Below are 14,118 nucleotides of genomic sequence, written 5' to 3'. Positions count from 1 at the left end.
TTTATGTCTATTTGCCATCGGTGGAGTTGCTTTCTCATACACACCCACAATTCGAGAGCTTCTGTCCTCACGTGAAATGTGTTTTGTTGTAGCCTACGTAAAAAGGAGAATGTATAGTTCTCTTCAGACTTAGTCTGTAGCAATTTTTCAGCCAAGAGGTTTCTTTTTTCTCTTCTGCTTCAGAGCTAGTGTGCACTGCTCTGGAGCCTTCAGTTCTCTGTGACGAAAGATTGAGGGAGCTGGGCTTGTTCTGTCTGGAGAAAAGAAGACTCCAGAGAGACCTCACTGTGGTCTTCCAATACGTGAGGGAAGCTTATAAATAGTAGGAAAATCAACTTCTTACATGATTTGATAGTGACGGGACAAGGGTGATTGTTTCAGACTATGAGAGGATAGATTTTCATCAAGCATTAGGAAGAAATTCTTTACTCAGAGAGTGGTGAGGCCCTGGCAAGAGCTGCCCGGAGAAGCCATGGACCCCCGATCCCTGGAGGTGTTGAAGGCCAGGCTGGATGGGGCACCGTGCAGTCTGATCTGGTGGGGGTCAGCCAGCCCGCAGTGGGAGTTCAGAGCTGGTTGGGCTTTAGGATCTCTCCCAGTCCAAGCCATTCTATGATTAAATGATTGCAGCAGACTCTGGAGTGGGGTGTGACAGGCTAGAACACTTCTTTTAAAATCTCTCAGGTATCTGGTTAATAATTCTTAATTGCACAAAATTAAATCAGTCAGTAGGTCTGGAAGGAATTTTAGGCTGCTGAGTGCTTTTGTTCCTTTCTCCTTTGTAGCATGATCTGCTCTTTCAGGTTGCATGCAGATACTACAAAATGATTTCTCTAATTCTGCAATCTAGTCTGCTGGTGAAGTAGCAGTACTCTCCACAGAGTTTTCGCTGGTATTTCAGCTGTAGCTGTACATTTTTTACAACACTTTTTGGGAGGCTGGGATATTATACTGGGAGGTGGCGGATTGGTTCATTGTGTGCCCACGTGACCGTGACTTCATCACGTGTATTTGCAGGAGCCCATAATTAATGACCTATCACACCTAAATCTAAGATCCTAAACCACTCAGGCAGAGGAAGTATAAAAATTGCTTACACTGGTCGAGAAAATTTGGGTAAAGTATATAGTGGACAAGGCTATAGCATGCCTAATAAATACCCTAGGGTTCCAATGTCTTCTTCTACATAAAATCATCTTTGTGACAAATATGTCTTAATATAGAATATTAAGTTGAAAATATGTGAATGAGAATTCAGTTTCTATGCAGACATGTGTTAATACTCTGACTATTGACATGCGATTTTGAAAATAAAGTTAGTTTTATGTTGAAAATGTTTTTAAAGTAGCAGCAAATGAATTTTATTTTCATGCTTAAGGCAGCCTCAAGGTACGCTCATATTTGCCACTGGGAACCCACAAATCTTACTGATGGACTGACTGATTCTTATTTGGTAGCTGCCATGACTACAAGGATCCCTTCTCAGCCCCCCGGGCATCTGGATGGCTTTCTGCTACACCATTTTCATCCTCTGGTTGTAAGTACTTCTCCTTACGCTTGAGCAGGAAAGCGAAGACTTGGTCTGTAGGACAGCTTGCAAGGCTTTCATTGAAAGAAGCTCGTAGTTCCTGGAGGCAAACGATCAGCACTCCCAGAGCTATCCGAGTTTTGCTGAGATTTCAGAATAATTATACACCATTACAGTGTTTTGGGAATTTCTGCAGGACCAGCTTGTGGCTTCAGGCACATCAGAAAAAGGCACGAGCAAAAGCTGAACGAGCCCACAAGTAACCCAGGGACACTTTAAGATAAGTTTCCTGAAGGTAACAATTCTCCTGCTGCAGTTTCTTTTTTCAGTGGTAGTGACACAACTCGCTTGTAGAAAGCACTGCGTGCCGCGGCCTCCGTCGCGCTTCGCCGCTCAGCCGTTAGCGCACAGCCCGCCCCCTGCCGCCAAGCCATCGTGGCGGCGGCTCCTGTCCGCTGAGCGGCGCGGGGCAGCCCGGCCTGGCCCCTCAGTACCGACCCGACGTCGGTCCGCTGTTAACGCAGTGTGGGCTGAAAGCAAGGCGTGCGGGTGCGGCGTAGGGCCAGCTCGATTTATGGCAAATCTGCTTATGGATCTGGAAAGGTCGGCTGAACACAGTCCTGCAAAGTGCAGAAAATACACAGCTGTGCTTTCTGTTTTGACAAAGGAATCTGAGAATAGGTTTCAGGATTGTGGAAAAAATCCCACATTTGGGTTTCTTTGTGCCTCCGTTTTCCTCCCAGTGCCAGAAGGAGGCCTACAGGAAAGCCGGGGAGGGACTGTTTAGAAGAGCAGGTAGTGATGGGATGAGGAAAAATGGCCTTAAAGTTAAAGAGAGGCGATTTAGAATAGATATTAGGAATCAATTCTTTACTGTGAGGGAGGTGAGACACCGGAACAGGTTGCCCAGCAATGCTGTGGATGCCCCCTCACTGGAAGCATTCAAGGCCGGGCTGGATGGGGCTGTGAGCAACCTGGTCTGGAGGGAGGTGTCACATGGAGCAGAAGGAACTTAGTTTTTTAAGATCTGTGCTGAAAACCTCCTCTCTGAGTGTTAGATTGCATGGAATTCACCTTGGTGCAGAAGGCTGAAAGACCAAAACCACCGTGCCAGGAGTTTCATTTATACTGTGGTGTTCTGCTGTACCTGCAGTGCAATTGAATTTATGGAAATCTGATGTCCTTATAAACGGAAGCATGACACCTCACTTGCATCACCTTCAATCTGGAAATATCATGCTTTGGATCCTAAAATTTTAATGAAATATTTGATTAATAATAAATAAGAGGCAAAATAAATCTTTCTTTATCCTACAGAATGGTATGTATCCTAAAATTTCACTCTGAAGAATTTATTCTGACTGCTGAGTTGACTTAATGAGAGAAATCATGTTGATCCATGCCAAAGGTTCTGCTTTAGCTCCCACAAATCTTCAGGCTGTTTTGCTATGTTTAAAGTTGAACTCCTTCAATATGTTTAGCTCAAAATTGACATGAAAAAGTGAAGCTTAAATAACAATAGAAGAGTTTTTGTATTGTTTTATTCATTGCTCTGTTTTTGTTTTTGTTTTTGTTTTTCCAAGCAGTCATAGGAGTCTTTGCTAGACAAAAAGATGGCTGCTTTCTGCTAATGTGCCTTTAAAATATTGAACTCTTAGATGGGGCATACCAGCTGTGGTGTCTCAATGTTGCAAAGAAAGACAGAGCCTCTAATAGCCACATTTTCTATTCCACTGTTCTTGGAATCTCTTTCAGCTCACAGAACTGATAATCAAACATTTCCTTAATCCCCAACCCTGGCCCTTGATCAGCAGTGTAGAAATTAGGTTCAGTCTGATGCTTAGTCAGTCAGTATTTGTCCATTCCTAAAACTTATAAACCCAGAGATTTTTAACTGAATTAAAATTTTCCAGTGTCAAGATATGTTAAAAAAAAAAAAAAAAGACAAGTTCCTCTTAGTAATGTTGATATATCCATATTTTCTACCCAGATGAGAAAATTACAGTGTTGAAAGTTCAGGTCAGCTTTCATTGTAACAGCTGATGCATTGCAGTGTTTTCCTTTTGAGATTTCTCCATGGAGAATATTTTATAATGGCCACCTTGTGCAGGTGAGCAACCACAGTTTTTTTGGGAACAGGCCCTGATTTCCAAGATATATCCTAAAATAAGCCACAAAAAATGCAAACCATTGGAGACGATGTAGGTTGGCTGGAAGACCACTTCCAATGTGAACTGATATTAGATGCTCAGAGGACTTATGTCTGACTAGAGAACAAAATTCCTTCAAATATTTATTGGACAGTGAAGAAATGTGCATGTATGCTTCACGAAATTTGAATTCTGTTTCAGAATTTACGCTGTTATTTATCTTTACTTTGGTGTTCTGTGGACAAATAAGCAATCTTATACAAATAAGCAACACTTCTATTAATTCGGAGATTTCAGCATGAGGTCTTAACCATAATTTGCCTACCTAATAGTTCAACATTTCCCTGTCTTTCTGCAACCCTACCATTCTTGTTGGAGCAATAGAAAGAAGGCTTACTTTTGAGAAAGGATCTTTTTGGAAGGAGATGCCCAGGGAAACTTTGGTTCAGAGAAATCATTAAAGCATGACTGAGCTTAAACCTTTCAATTTTTTGGTCTAATAGTTGTTTCTACTTGCAATTAATTCGTATGTCAGAAATGAAACATTACTTTGAAGACAAGGAGATGGATTACTGATAGTTAGCTTGCTGTACTTACCTTGTTCTTAAGCACTGACATTTAAGTTGGTTCTGTTTCTTGGCTTCCTCTAACATTTTTTAAAATCAGAACAACAGTATAACAGATTGTTCTCCTGCCTAGCTGTTCATCTGCTTTGTTGGCTGTTGTAAAGAGTCAGCGGGGTTATTTAAACCCTACGAAGGATTCACAGGATTATTCTTAATATTTATTAGCTTTCTTGGCCAATCCTTACCAAGGGAATATATTTTAAAGAAAATCTACAATTTTGTTGTTCTTCTACTGGTCTCTGCAGCTGACTGATACTGCTGAATTGTCACAAAGGTGGAAGGAACTCATCTCATTTAAATTGTCGTAGGAGCTGACATTAACACCAATAATTGATTATACTTATTATACCTCTTGAATATGAAATTGAATGATATGAAAGAGGGATAATAAACTCTTTTTCACTTCTTATATTCAAGAGTGATGCAACAAAACAAAATGAAAGAGATACTCTTCTGGAGGAGATCAGAGGAGTATTATATACCTCATACAGAACAGTCGAAAAAATAATAAAATTCTTTGTCTATTTTATAGTAAAAGAACAATTCAAATCCTGCTTTTAATAGACAATATTGCATTTGCTGCATATAAAGCATATGAGACAAGAAGTCAGATTGTAGTTACCTCCATGGTGTATTTGTGAAACAGGACAGAAGTGCTTCATAGATTATCTCATTCTCTATGGGGAATGTCATACAAGTGCAAATACTTGCTGATGTGTTATACAATTTGTGTGCTCTTTCTATCATGGAAATAGCTTTTTCTGTCTTTCCTGTGCTGACTGTCATGACGTGACCTGGTCATGGACTTTATTTCCTTCAGCCTCCTTCTTTGATATGCAAGCTAGTTGACTCCTGTCATTCTACACTTTTTCTAATTGAATGTAATACTAAAAAGGCACTTCTTCATGTGTAAGTTACCTATAGGAGTGTGAATCCATTATGTCCAATATGGTGTTATAACAATGACGTATACGAAGTTTATGATGATTCTTTACAAGGGAAGCAAGAGCACATTCAAGCTCACTAATGACCATGCTTTCTTTGCTGAAGAGAATATACTTTCAAATGGGCTACAGTATGTGCTATGCTTGTCTGGTTTAGGTAAGAGGAAGAGGCTTTCATACAAGCGAATTGTCAGCAGAAGAATAAAGAAACTTGCTAGTTAACACTGATTCATACTTTGCCTATCTGACATCATAGTCATCATTACTAATGACATCATAAATTGCATTCCTTCATTGGTTGTCTGCCTCTTTTTTGTGTGTCATTAATGCCTGTTCCCTGCTTTGATAGCAGGGTCATCAGACTGTTAACTGTTTGGTCTATAACACTTTTCTTTCCTCAGTGGTCTGGCAATGCTTGCTTTAAATTTTAGTTTCTTTTGTGTCAACTTTTGTTAGGATAGGAATCTCATTCTGTAGCATCTCACAATAATAATAACGAGAAACAGCAACAACTGTGCATTTATTCAGCTTTATTAGAATGCTATGATATTTTTTATCCTTTCCCTGTTTATTTCTTCACTGACATAGCTCAAAAATGCTATTCTTAAAATAGGAAAGGCAGTTCTAGGAAGCAAAACAAAATAGAAAGCAACGAAACATAATCAAAAACAAAGTAAGTAATGTTGCTGGTAAGTAATGTTGCTGGTTTAAGGCCATTCCTTCCTGAAATATTTGTGGTTGTCATTTTGCCTGAAGTGTTGCTTATTTCACATAATAATGTAGTGTTACAGCAAGTGGACCATTATATTTTTGTGTGTAATCTGTGTACTGGGGTTGGGAAAGGAAATTTCCCTTTCATACTCTAGAACACCTCCAGTAGGATGAGGGAGAGCCAGAACTGTGTGTCACGGACAATTCTGCAGTCTAAAAACATCTTCAGTTGTGTTCACCTGTTCCTAAGGCTAGCCATTAAGCAACAGAAATCATAAAGTTACCGAGAAAAAAGAGAAACCAAATTCATTTGATTTGAGAGGATCACTATTTGTTAGTGCTTCTGGAGAGAGGTGAGTACTTTGCCACACATAGTAATTGAGGAGTAAGAAAGATACGCAAATAAAATCCTTTGCTGGGACATATGATTCTGTGTAAATTAGCATTTCAGATGATGATTTAATGCTATTTCCCATAAACTGTCTCCATTCCAGCAGGGAGTGAAATAGCATTTCAAATGAGAAGGCATACCCAAAGAAGTACAGGTATTTTATAAAGCAGACTAGAAACCTTTAGATATGTCTGGATCTCTATTTATGACTTTTTTTTTTTTTTTCCCTTTCTTTCATTTTACTCACGTGGCACCTATCCAAGAAAGTATCTTGGTATTCTTTTACTCTGAGGGAAAAGGAAGCTGCTATGGATTCAGAAAACCCACTTTGATCTATAAGGAGGAACAAAAGAAGAATATACGTTCATGAAGCATTTCTCAGAGCATCTGACATGAAAGCACATTAAAAAAAATCACAAAAATCTGGGACACTGCTAAGAGAAGAAATAATGAGGGATGAAAGAGCAGTAAATGTTAGTGGATTTTAAATGAAGAAACTGGCCCATCAAAATCTGTTAAAACTACAATTTCTATATCCAGTGACAAGGAAGTTCAGATGATTTATATATTCTGTCCTAGCACATTCTTTGCCAGGTCTTAAGTCACAATTGAGGAATAAGAAAGAGGACATCAGCAGAAAAGCCAAGGACAGTTAGGAGGTCTTAAAAAGTGCTGCTATGTTTGGAAATGTGACTCTATGAGTGACACAGCAAACTCCAGATTTATTCACTTTTACCAGATGTCATGACAGATTTACTTTTATTTTACAGGTGAAAGACTGTCTTGTCAGCTCAGCAAATACAGTAGAAAATTAAGATATTTTTTCCCATTTGCCTTTTGGTAGATTTGTATGTCCTTGTGAGAATCCTTCTTTGTTTTTTGGCTCAATGCTTGCTTCCTGAGGTATTTCTTGTGATAAGACTCTGATTGATTTATAGAGGAGGCAAGTGATGGATGCTACCCTGTGACAGTCGACATCACTTTGTGGACATCTGAAAGCCCCTTCCTTTAGAGCTGTTTGCCTCTGGAAGAGAGTGCTCAGGTGTGTTTACTGGCAGATGATCTGCCCTGTGACTGAATAGCTCCAGCTTGGTATGGGAAAATTGGGGAATGATACCATCGTGTCCTGTGAAAAACAGGATGCAGGTGGGCATCCCTGCTCCCTCTTATCTGCTGGCAAGGTCCAGAAGATGGGAACAAAGGAGTTTCTGCTGAGATCCCAGAGCCAGAAGCTGCCACTCCAAGGAGAGTGACTGAACCACTTTGGATTTGAGCTGTCACTCCAAAGACAGCTGACTCAACCACTTTGGAACCACTGAAAAGTGGCCATCATTGCCGTGGTCACCGTTGTTATCAACAGAACAACAGTGCCCGATGACCCACCACTACTGAAGATCAGTGACTGAACTATGAACCACGCTGGATCCATGGTGGTGACTCCCTCTTGCTTCCTAAAAAGACTCTTTGCTTTTTCTTTCCCATCTTTTCTATCTCCTTCCTTCCCTTCCCTATTACCCTAATTCATAATAGTGTCCATCCTCCCCTTCCTCATCTCCCTGATTAAGATCTGTAATATACTGGTCAGACCAACATTTGAACTGTTGTTTCTTAATCTCACGCTGGGTATACAGTTATTAAAAGAACTTCCTCTCCTTCCTATAAGTCGGAGTGAGACAGTCCTCCTGCTACTGTGCATGAGGCATTTAAGTTATTGATGTGCCAAAACCGAATCTGTTTTCCTGAACCCTACCTATTAACTCAGCAGTTTCTGTTAAAAATATAAATATGACTCATACATATCACTTTCATTCTTAATTTCTCAGTGAAACGCTTGTGACTTTACACCTTTACTTAACAGGAAAAAATCCATGCCCTTAGTCAACACAGACTATTCTTGCCTGTAGAAATATCAATGGATTTAACAGAGAGATTGAAATAATTATGTAAGTTTCTGTGTTACTGCAGTTGTAAATATGAGTGCACAGTCTAAAAGACTGAAAAGCAATGGTTCCCTAAAAGACTTAAATACTGTGCATCAAAAGAACACTATCAGAAAAAAAATTGAGCCAAGTAAGCATACGCCAGTACCTGCATTGATTAAAGGACTGACAATCATCTGCCCATCATTTCTTGGAAGGCCTGGCACTTGACCTAAACTGTTTTATGATTCAAAAGAAACCTACTACAATATTCATTTTGTTTCAGGAGTTGCCAGTAATGAGGAAGTTTGGTTAAATCAGCTTTCCTATCCTAGAATATTCTTTGACAGGTTTTAAATCACAATAGCTTAGGATTCAAAGAACTTTAGTGACTGGACTTTGGATAACTGATCTTATGTTTACGAAGAAATTAGAGGTGAATTTTACTGAAGCAGACTTGAAGTGGTGAACACCTGCACAAACATTTATAAAAAATACTTTTGCCAATTCTTTCTGTAAAGAAAATTTACCAGTGATTCTGATTCATTTCATTTATCTGAAGATAGGGAAGAGCAGGTGAGGCTTATTTATTGTGAATGTGAACCTGGGGCAGAGAGTGAGAGATTATTATTTTAAGCATCCATGCCTAATTTCAAATGTGGGAAAGAATTCAGCACCCATCAGTTCCTTTTAACACTGAATGCTGTGAAACTTATTTTGTCTGGATGTAATAGGTGCTGAGCCATCCTGAAAATCATCGTCAGAACATTTCAACCATTGGAGTTTGAAAAGAACTTACTGCTGGTAAGTCTCTCTCAGTCTAAACACTCTCTCTCAAGAAGTAGCTCTTTGCTTGTGACTTTCCTGCAACCTCATTCACCATTCTTCAGTACATATTTGACATCATTCATATTTCATTGTGACATGCTCTCTAAATTCTAATACAGAATACTTCTTAAGAATGTCCTTTTGTGTGATGGTTATTGAGCTTGGGAATCATTATTAACTCACCATAACTTAATTCATTCTAATGAATAACATATATATATTTATATTTATAAATAGCAATTAAATATTTTGCCTTTTTTTTTCCATGCATTAGTACTTCTTTGGTGGCAATATATTTTTATACTTCACCTTTATCATTTTTTTTTCCTTTGTCTGGAAATCAGTCCTACAAGACATGCTTGCTCTTTACAGCATGGTGCTAATTTGGCTTGCACTGGCGTCTCCTCCCTCAGAAATTTCATTCTAGGTTCTCCCAGAATTGAACTGTGATTGGAAACCAGAAATTCAAAGTCACAGATAAATTTCATTGATTGCTGCCAAAGATAAAACTGGAATAAGCATAGGTGGTGCTCACAAAATATTCCCAAGTTTACCGTGTACATTATAATCTTATTCTCTCCTCTATCATGATTTTCACAGAATACGGAATGTTTGGAACATCTCATTCTTCCTGTAAGACAAGAAGCAGTGGAAATTACTTGATTTCTGGTTTACTTCTGAGCCTATATTCATTTCGGACTGAAGATCAAGAACATTTTCAGTCCAATTCCTTGTGCAGCAGTGGTGCAACCAGGTACTTAACTGCTCAGTGTCATGGACACAGACAATTCCCATTTCCGCCTGCAGTCTGTCCTGGCTCTTCCTTGGGGAGGAGTGGCTGGAAAGCTGCGTGATGAAAAAGGACCTTGGTGTACTCATGGACAGTCGGATGAATATGAGCCAGCAGTGTGTCCAGGTGGCCAAGAAGCCAATGGCATCCTGGCTTGTATCAGAAATGGAGTTGTGAGGAGGACTAGGGAAGTCATCCTGCCCCTGTACTTGGCTCTGGTGAGGCCTCACCTTGAATACTATGTTCAGTTTTGGGTACCTCAATACAGAAAGGACATTGAGGTGCTGGAGCAGGTGCAAAGAAGGGAAACAAGGGTTGTGAAGGGCTTGGAGAACATGCCCTATGAGAAGAGACTGAAGGAACTGGGGCTGTTCAGTCTGGGGAAAAGGAGGCTGAAGGGAGACTTTATTGCTCTCTTCCAATATCTGAAAAGTACTTACAGCGAGAGCGGGGTTGGTCTCTTCTCACTGGTGACAGGTGACAGGATGAGTGGAAATGGCCTCAAGTTGCATCAGGGTAAGTATAGGTTGGAGATTAGGAAACACTTTTTTACAGAAATGGTTGTGAACACTGGAATAGGCTTCCCAGGGAGGTGTTTGGGTCACCATCCCTGAATGTGTTTAAAAACTGTTTGGATGTGATGCTCAGGGACATGATTTAGCAGAGAGTTGTTAGTCAGCGTAGTTGAGTTATGGTTGGACTCAATAATCTTCAGGTCTTTTCCAACCTGAGTGACTCTGTGATTCTATGATTCTATGATTCTTGTGTCTTGTTGTGGCAACTCAAGCCCAGGTAGCTCATTATCAGTAAGGGTGACACTAATTTGAGATCAAGCATGTCAATAAGGCTGTCAATCCACACCCAAGATATGAAAAGTCTTGGCAAGGAAAGCCAAGACTCCTCTTGCCTAGACATGACTGCCATCAGGCACCCAGCAGCCCCAAGCCTTGATATGGCAAAGCAGAGAACAGGCTGCTGTTAGAAATGCAGCTAAATCCCATAGAAACTAATCTTTGAATTATATATATGGTTACTGTGTATTTTTTAATTCTAGGTCGTGAATAGTATCTTGATTTACTAAAAAAAAAAAGAATTATTAAAAATATTGTTCTTCCTTCTGTGCCTGTAACAATGTGTATCTGTTACGAGTTTTTCTTTTCTACAGCTTTGTTTTTTTCCTACAAAATAAGACCTGGCCATTCTGTGGCTTGCAATATAATGAAATCCATAGCTGACTGTTCTGAATCCACTCCCACATCACACTAAAAGCAAAACCATGCAGCCTTTGGCACTGTTGTGGGAGAAAGTGAAGGGTGAGGCGACCTGGGAAAGTGAATACATGTGGCATAACAATCAATCTCCTGTGTAAGAAAAGCAGAACTGCAATGTTGTTTTCTGTATGTCGTTCTTTGTTCAGACTCTTCAGACACAATGCAAGATGCTGCTGTAAGGGTTGCTGCTGCTTTTCTCCTTCCCTTTGGTCTTATTTCTCTGTGTCTGTAGCAACAAATTTAGTGATCCAGTATCTCACATTCTGACAGCAATCTGCAAAAACACAGAAATAGGCGTAGTATAAAACTATATTTCAGAATATGGACTGGCAGACATTCTGAAAGTACTATAAGAAGTGATCTTTCTGTACCTTCAACCCCCTCTAACTCTGTCTACTGCAAGGACTGTTTCACTACTTCTTCCACTTTCACTTTTGCTCTATTTTCCAGTGTTAGGGATGACAAAGTTATCAGACAACAAACACTGAAAGGAGATTAATGCAGCATAGCACCCTGACCCAAGTTACCTCGAGGTCTAGCATGAGCCTGGAGGCACAGAACGGTTGGGAGGAGTGCAACTATCCTTTCAATGGCTCTGCAGTGACCTGCTGTGATTTCATTCAAAGTCCCCGATAGAAAGCAACTGCAAAGCTTGCAATTGCATATTAAGCTATTAGCATCTCATATGGTGCTCAGCACCACTGAACAATTGTACAAAGCAGGTAACAGAGGTGTCTGGTTCTGGCTTCTCAGTCCTCTGTCTGGCTGAATAAGCTGACATTGTATATTTATTTATTTATTTTCTTATTCCCATTACAGTTTGCATGCTCTAGCAACAAATAAAATTATCTAAAAGATTTAAGGAATGGAACTTAATCTTGGAGCTCAGGACAGAAGAAGGTCTTGCCTCGCAGACAACCTTTCATAATGAAATTCAGTATTAAAACTACACAATGTTAGCACAGATGCAATGGAAATCCAAGGTAAATTTGCCTTTGAAAATGCCTATTTTAATGTGAGGGGTATAAGTGCATCAGCACTCCACACTTGCAATACAGAACAAATGTAAAAGAACCAAAGTGGTCTGAGAACAGTTTGGAATTGGGATCAGTGCTCAGAGCCAGGTGAAGGACCTCAAAGTGCTGCTGCTTGCATGGTGAGGAAATGACTGCTGTGATCCATGCTGCGTGGTGGTGTGGAGCATGGCTCTGGGTTCAGCAGTATCACAGAGGTCTTCCTGTGAGTTGGTCTCAGCCAGCAAGCTGAACCACACCAGGGCTTGCTTTCTGTGCCTCATCTCCCATATGCAGATTGCATTCTCTCCAGATTAGTGCTGTTGTACATGAAGTGCTGACTGGGGCAGATCTCTGGCCAGAGGTATAATCCAAACTGTGCTTGGAAATTGCTTGTAGGAGTTCTTATGCCTTGCTTCATCCACCACTTAAATGTCTTCAGGACTGTATAAATGCTCCTGCCACAATACAGAATTTTTCACTGATGGGAAATGAGCATTATCCAAATAACACAGCAGGAAACTTTAAGTGATATGAAGTTTTCCACAGTAACACTATCTTCATATTGCCATGAGAGCAATAAAAGCCAGAGTTATCAGAACATTCATATATAACTCAGCTGAAAAAGTTAATCCTTTAATACACTGAACCAAGGTGAATCATTTAATCAGTAGTGAAGATTGTTTCTTACTGAGTAACCAATACTGTTCCTATTGTAGCACATTTTCTCCCTTATGCGCTTACCATAGCAACCATTCCTGCTTCAAAAGTTACCTAAGTATGTGCTTAAGATTTTCTCAAATTTAAGCACATCCTTAAGAATTGTTCCTTGCATAGGTGTATCTCGCAGGCTGAAAGTCAGGATTCAGAAAGATGAGTATCACTCCTTACCATAAATTTATATAATTATATAGAACTGACTTATCAATAATTCAGTCATCTCATTTTCATTTTATCTGAAGGTGTTAATAGATTTAACTGTTTAATGCATGTATAATTTATCAGTCTGTAAGTTAAATATTTTAAAGTACTATATTCAGAATTACCAAAATAATAGCTAATAAAAAGTGCTATCAGTAATTGCTCGCACAATGTGGTGCTTGTATTGGCTCTAGAGTAACTGGAACATGGATGTGCTGTAAAGCACTGTGGTCCCCAGAGCCCAGGGACAGTTAGCAGTCCCTTTCATAGAATCATAGAACCTTCTGAGTTGGAAGGGATGCTTAAAAGCCATCTAGTCCAACTGTCCTGCAGCAGAGAGAGACACCTACAAAAACATCAGGAACTCAGAGTCAAGTCCCACCTGACCATGAATATCTCCAGGGATGAGGTATCCACCACCTCTCTGGGCAACCTGTGCCAGTGCTTTACCACCCTTTTGTGTAACCCGCACTTCAGCAAGCTGAGTTCAAAATATTTGGTCCACAAATACTAGTTAGAAGACACTGTCTAACATGGAAGAAACCATCCATCTGATTATTCAAATACTTCCTTACTTCTTCTTCCAGTTAGGGAACAGTGCATGAGACAAAGAACACAGTGTAAACAAGTGTTTATTGGGTCTCATAGTGAATTAGCTACTAATGTCTGAGAAGCATTACTGGAGACTGTTACAAGCAAACTATCTATGGTTTCAATATGTACCTCTTTTAGTCATAAGTACACATTTATTGATCACTAAATGCCTTCAGTTGTGTGTTGGTTCTTTTTTTTTCTTTTTTTTCCAAGACTCAATGCCAAGGAAGACTAGATAATGTTGAAAGCCACAGCTAGTGACCATGGGAAGCAAAATCTCAGTAGCATCTGCCATGCATGCTGCTCATCACTAAGCAATGGCATGAATTTATCACTTAACTTAAAGCCACAACTTAAGTTGTGCACTTGTTAATTTGAAAATGAAGTGATTTTAAGAAAGTTCCCTAGAAATAATGAGAAGAGCTTCAAGTG

The 14,118-nt window shown here is 39.7% G+C and overlaps 1 long non-coding RNA gene across 1 annotated transcript; it reads left to right on the top strand.

The window, feature by feature from the left end:
• Positions 1 to 1,382: 1,382 nt before the first annotated feature.
• On the top strand, positions 1,383 to 12,904 carry LOC149912891 (uncharacterized). Its single transcript, XR_016461596.1, has 3 exons — positions 1,383 to 9,073; positions 9,698 to 9,851; positions 11,978 to 12,904. It is a non-coding gene; the product is annotated as an uncharacterized LOC149912891 (long non-coding RNA).
• Positions 12,905 to 14,118: the final 1,214 nt, after the last annotated feature.

This window comes from Phasianus colchicus, chromosome Z, assembly GCF_987193195.1.
Source record: "Phasianus colchicus chromosome Z, bPhaCol1.hap1.1, whole genome shotgun sequence".
NCBI classification, from domain to species: Eukaryota; Metazoa; Chordata; class Aves; order Galliformes; family Phasianidae; genus Phasianus; species Phasianus colchicus.
Note: the sequence above shows the minus strand (reverse complement) of the source record. Positions and strands in the feature narration are given on the sequence as shown.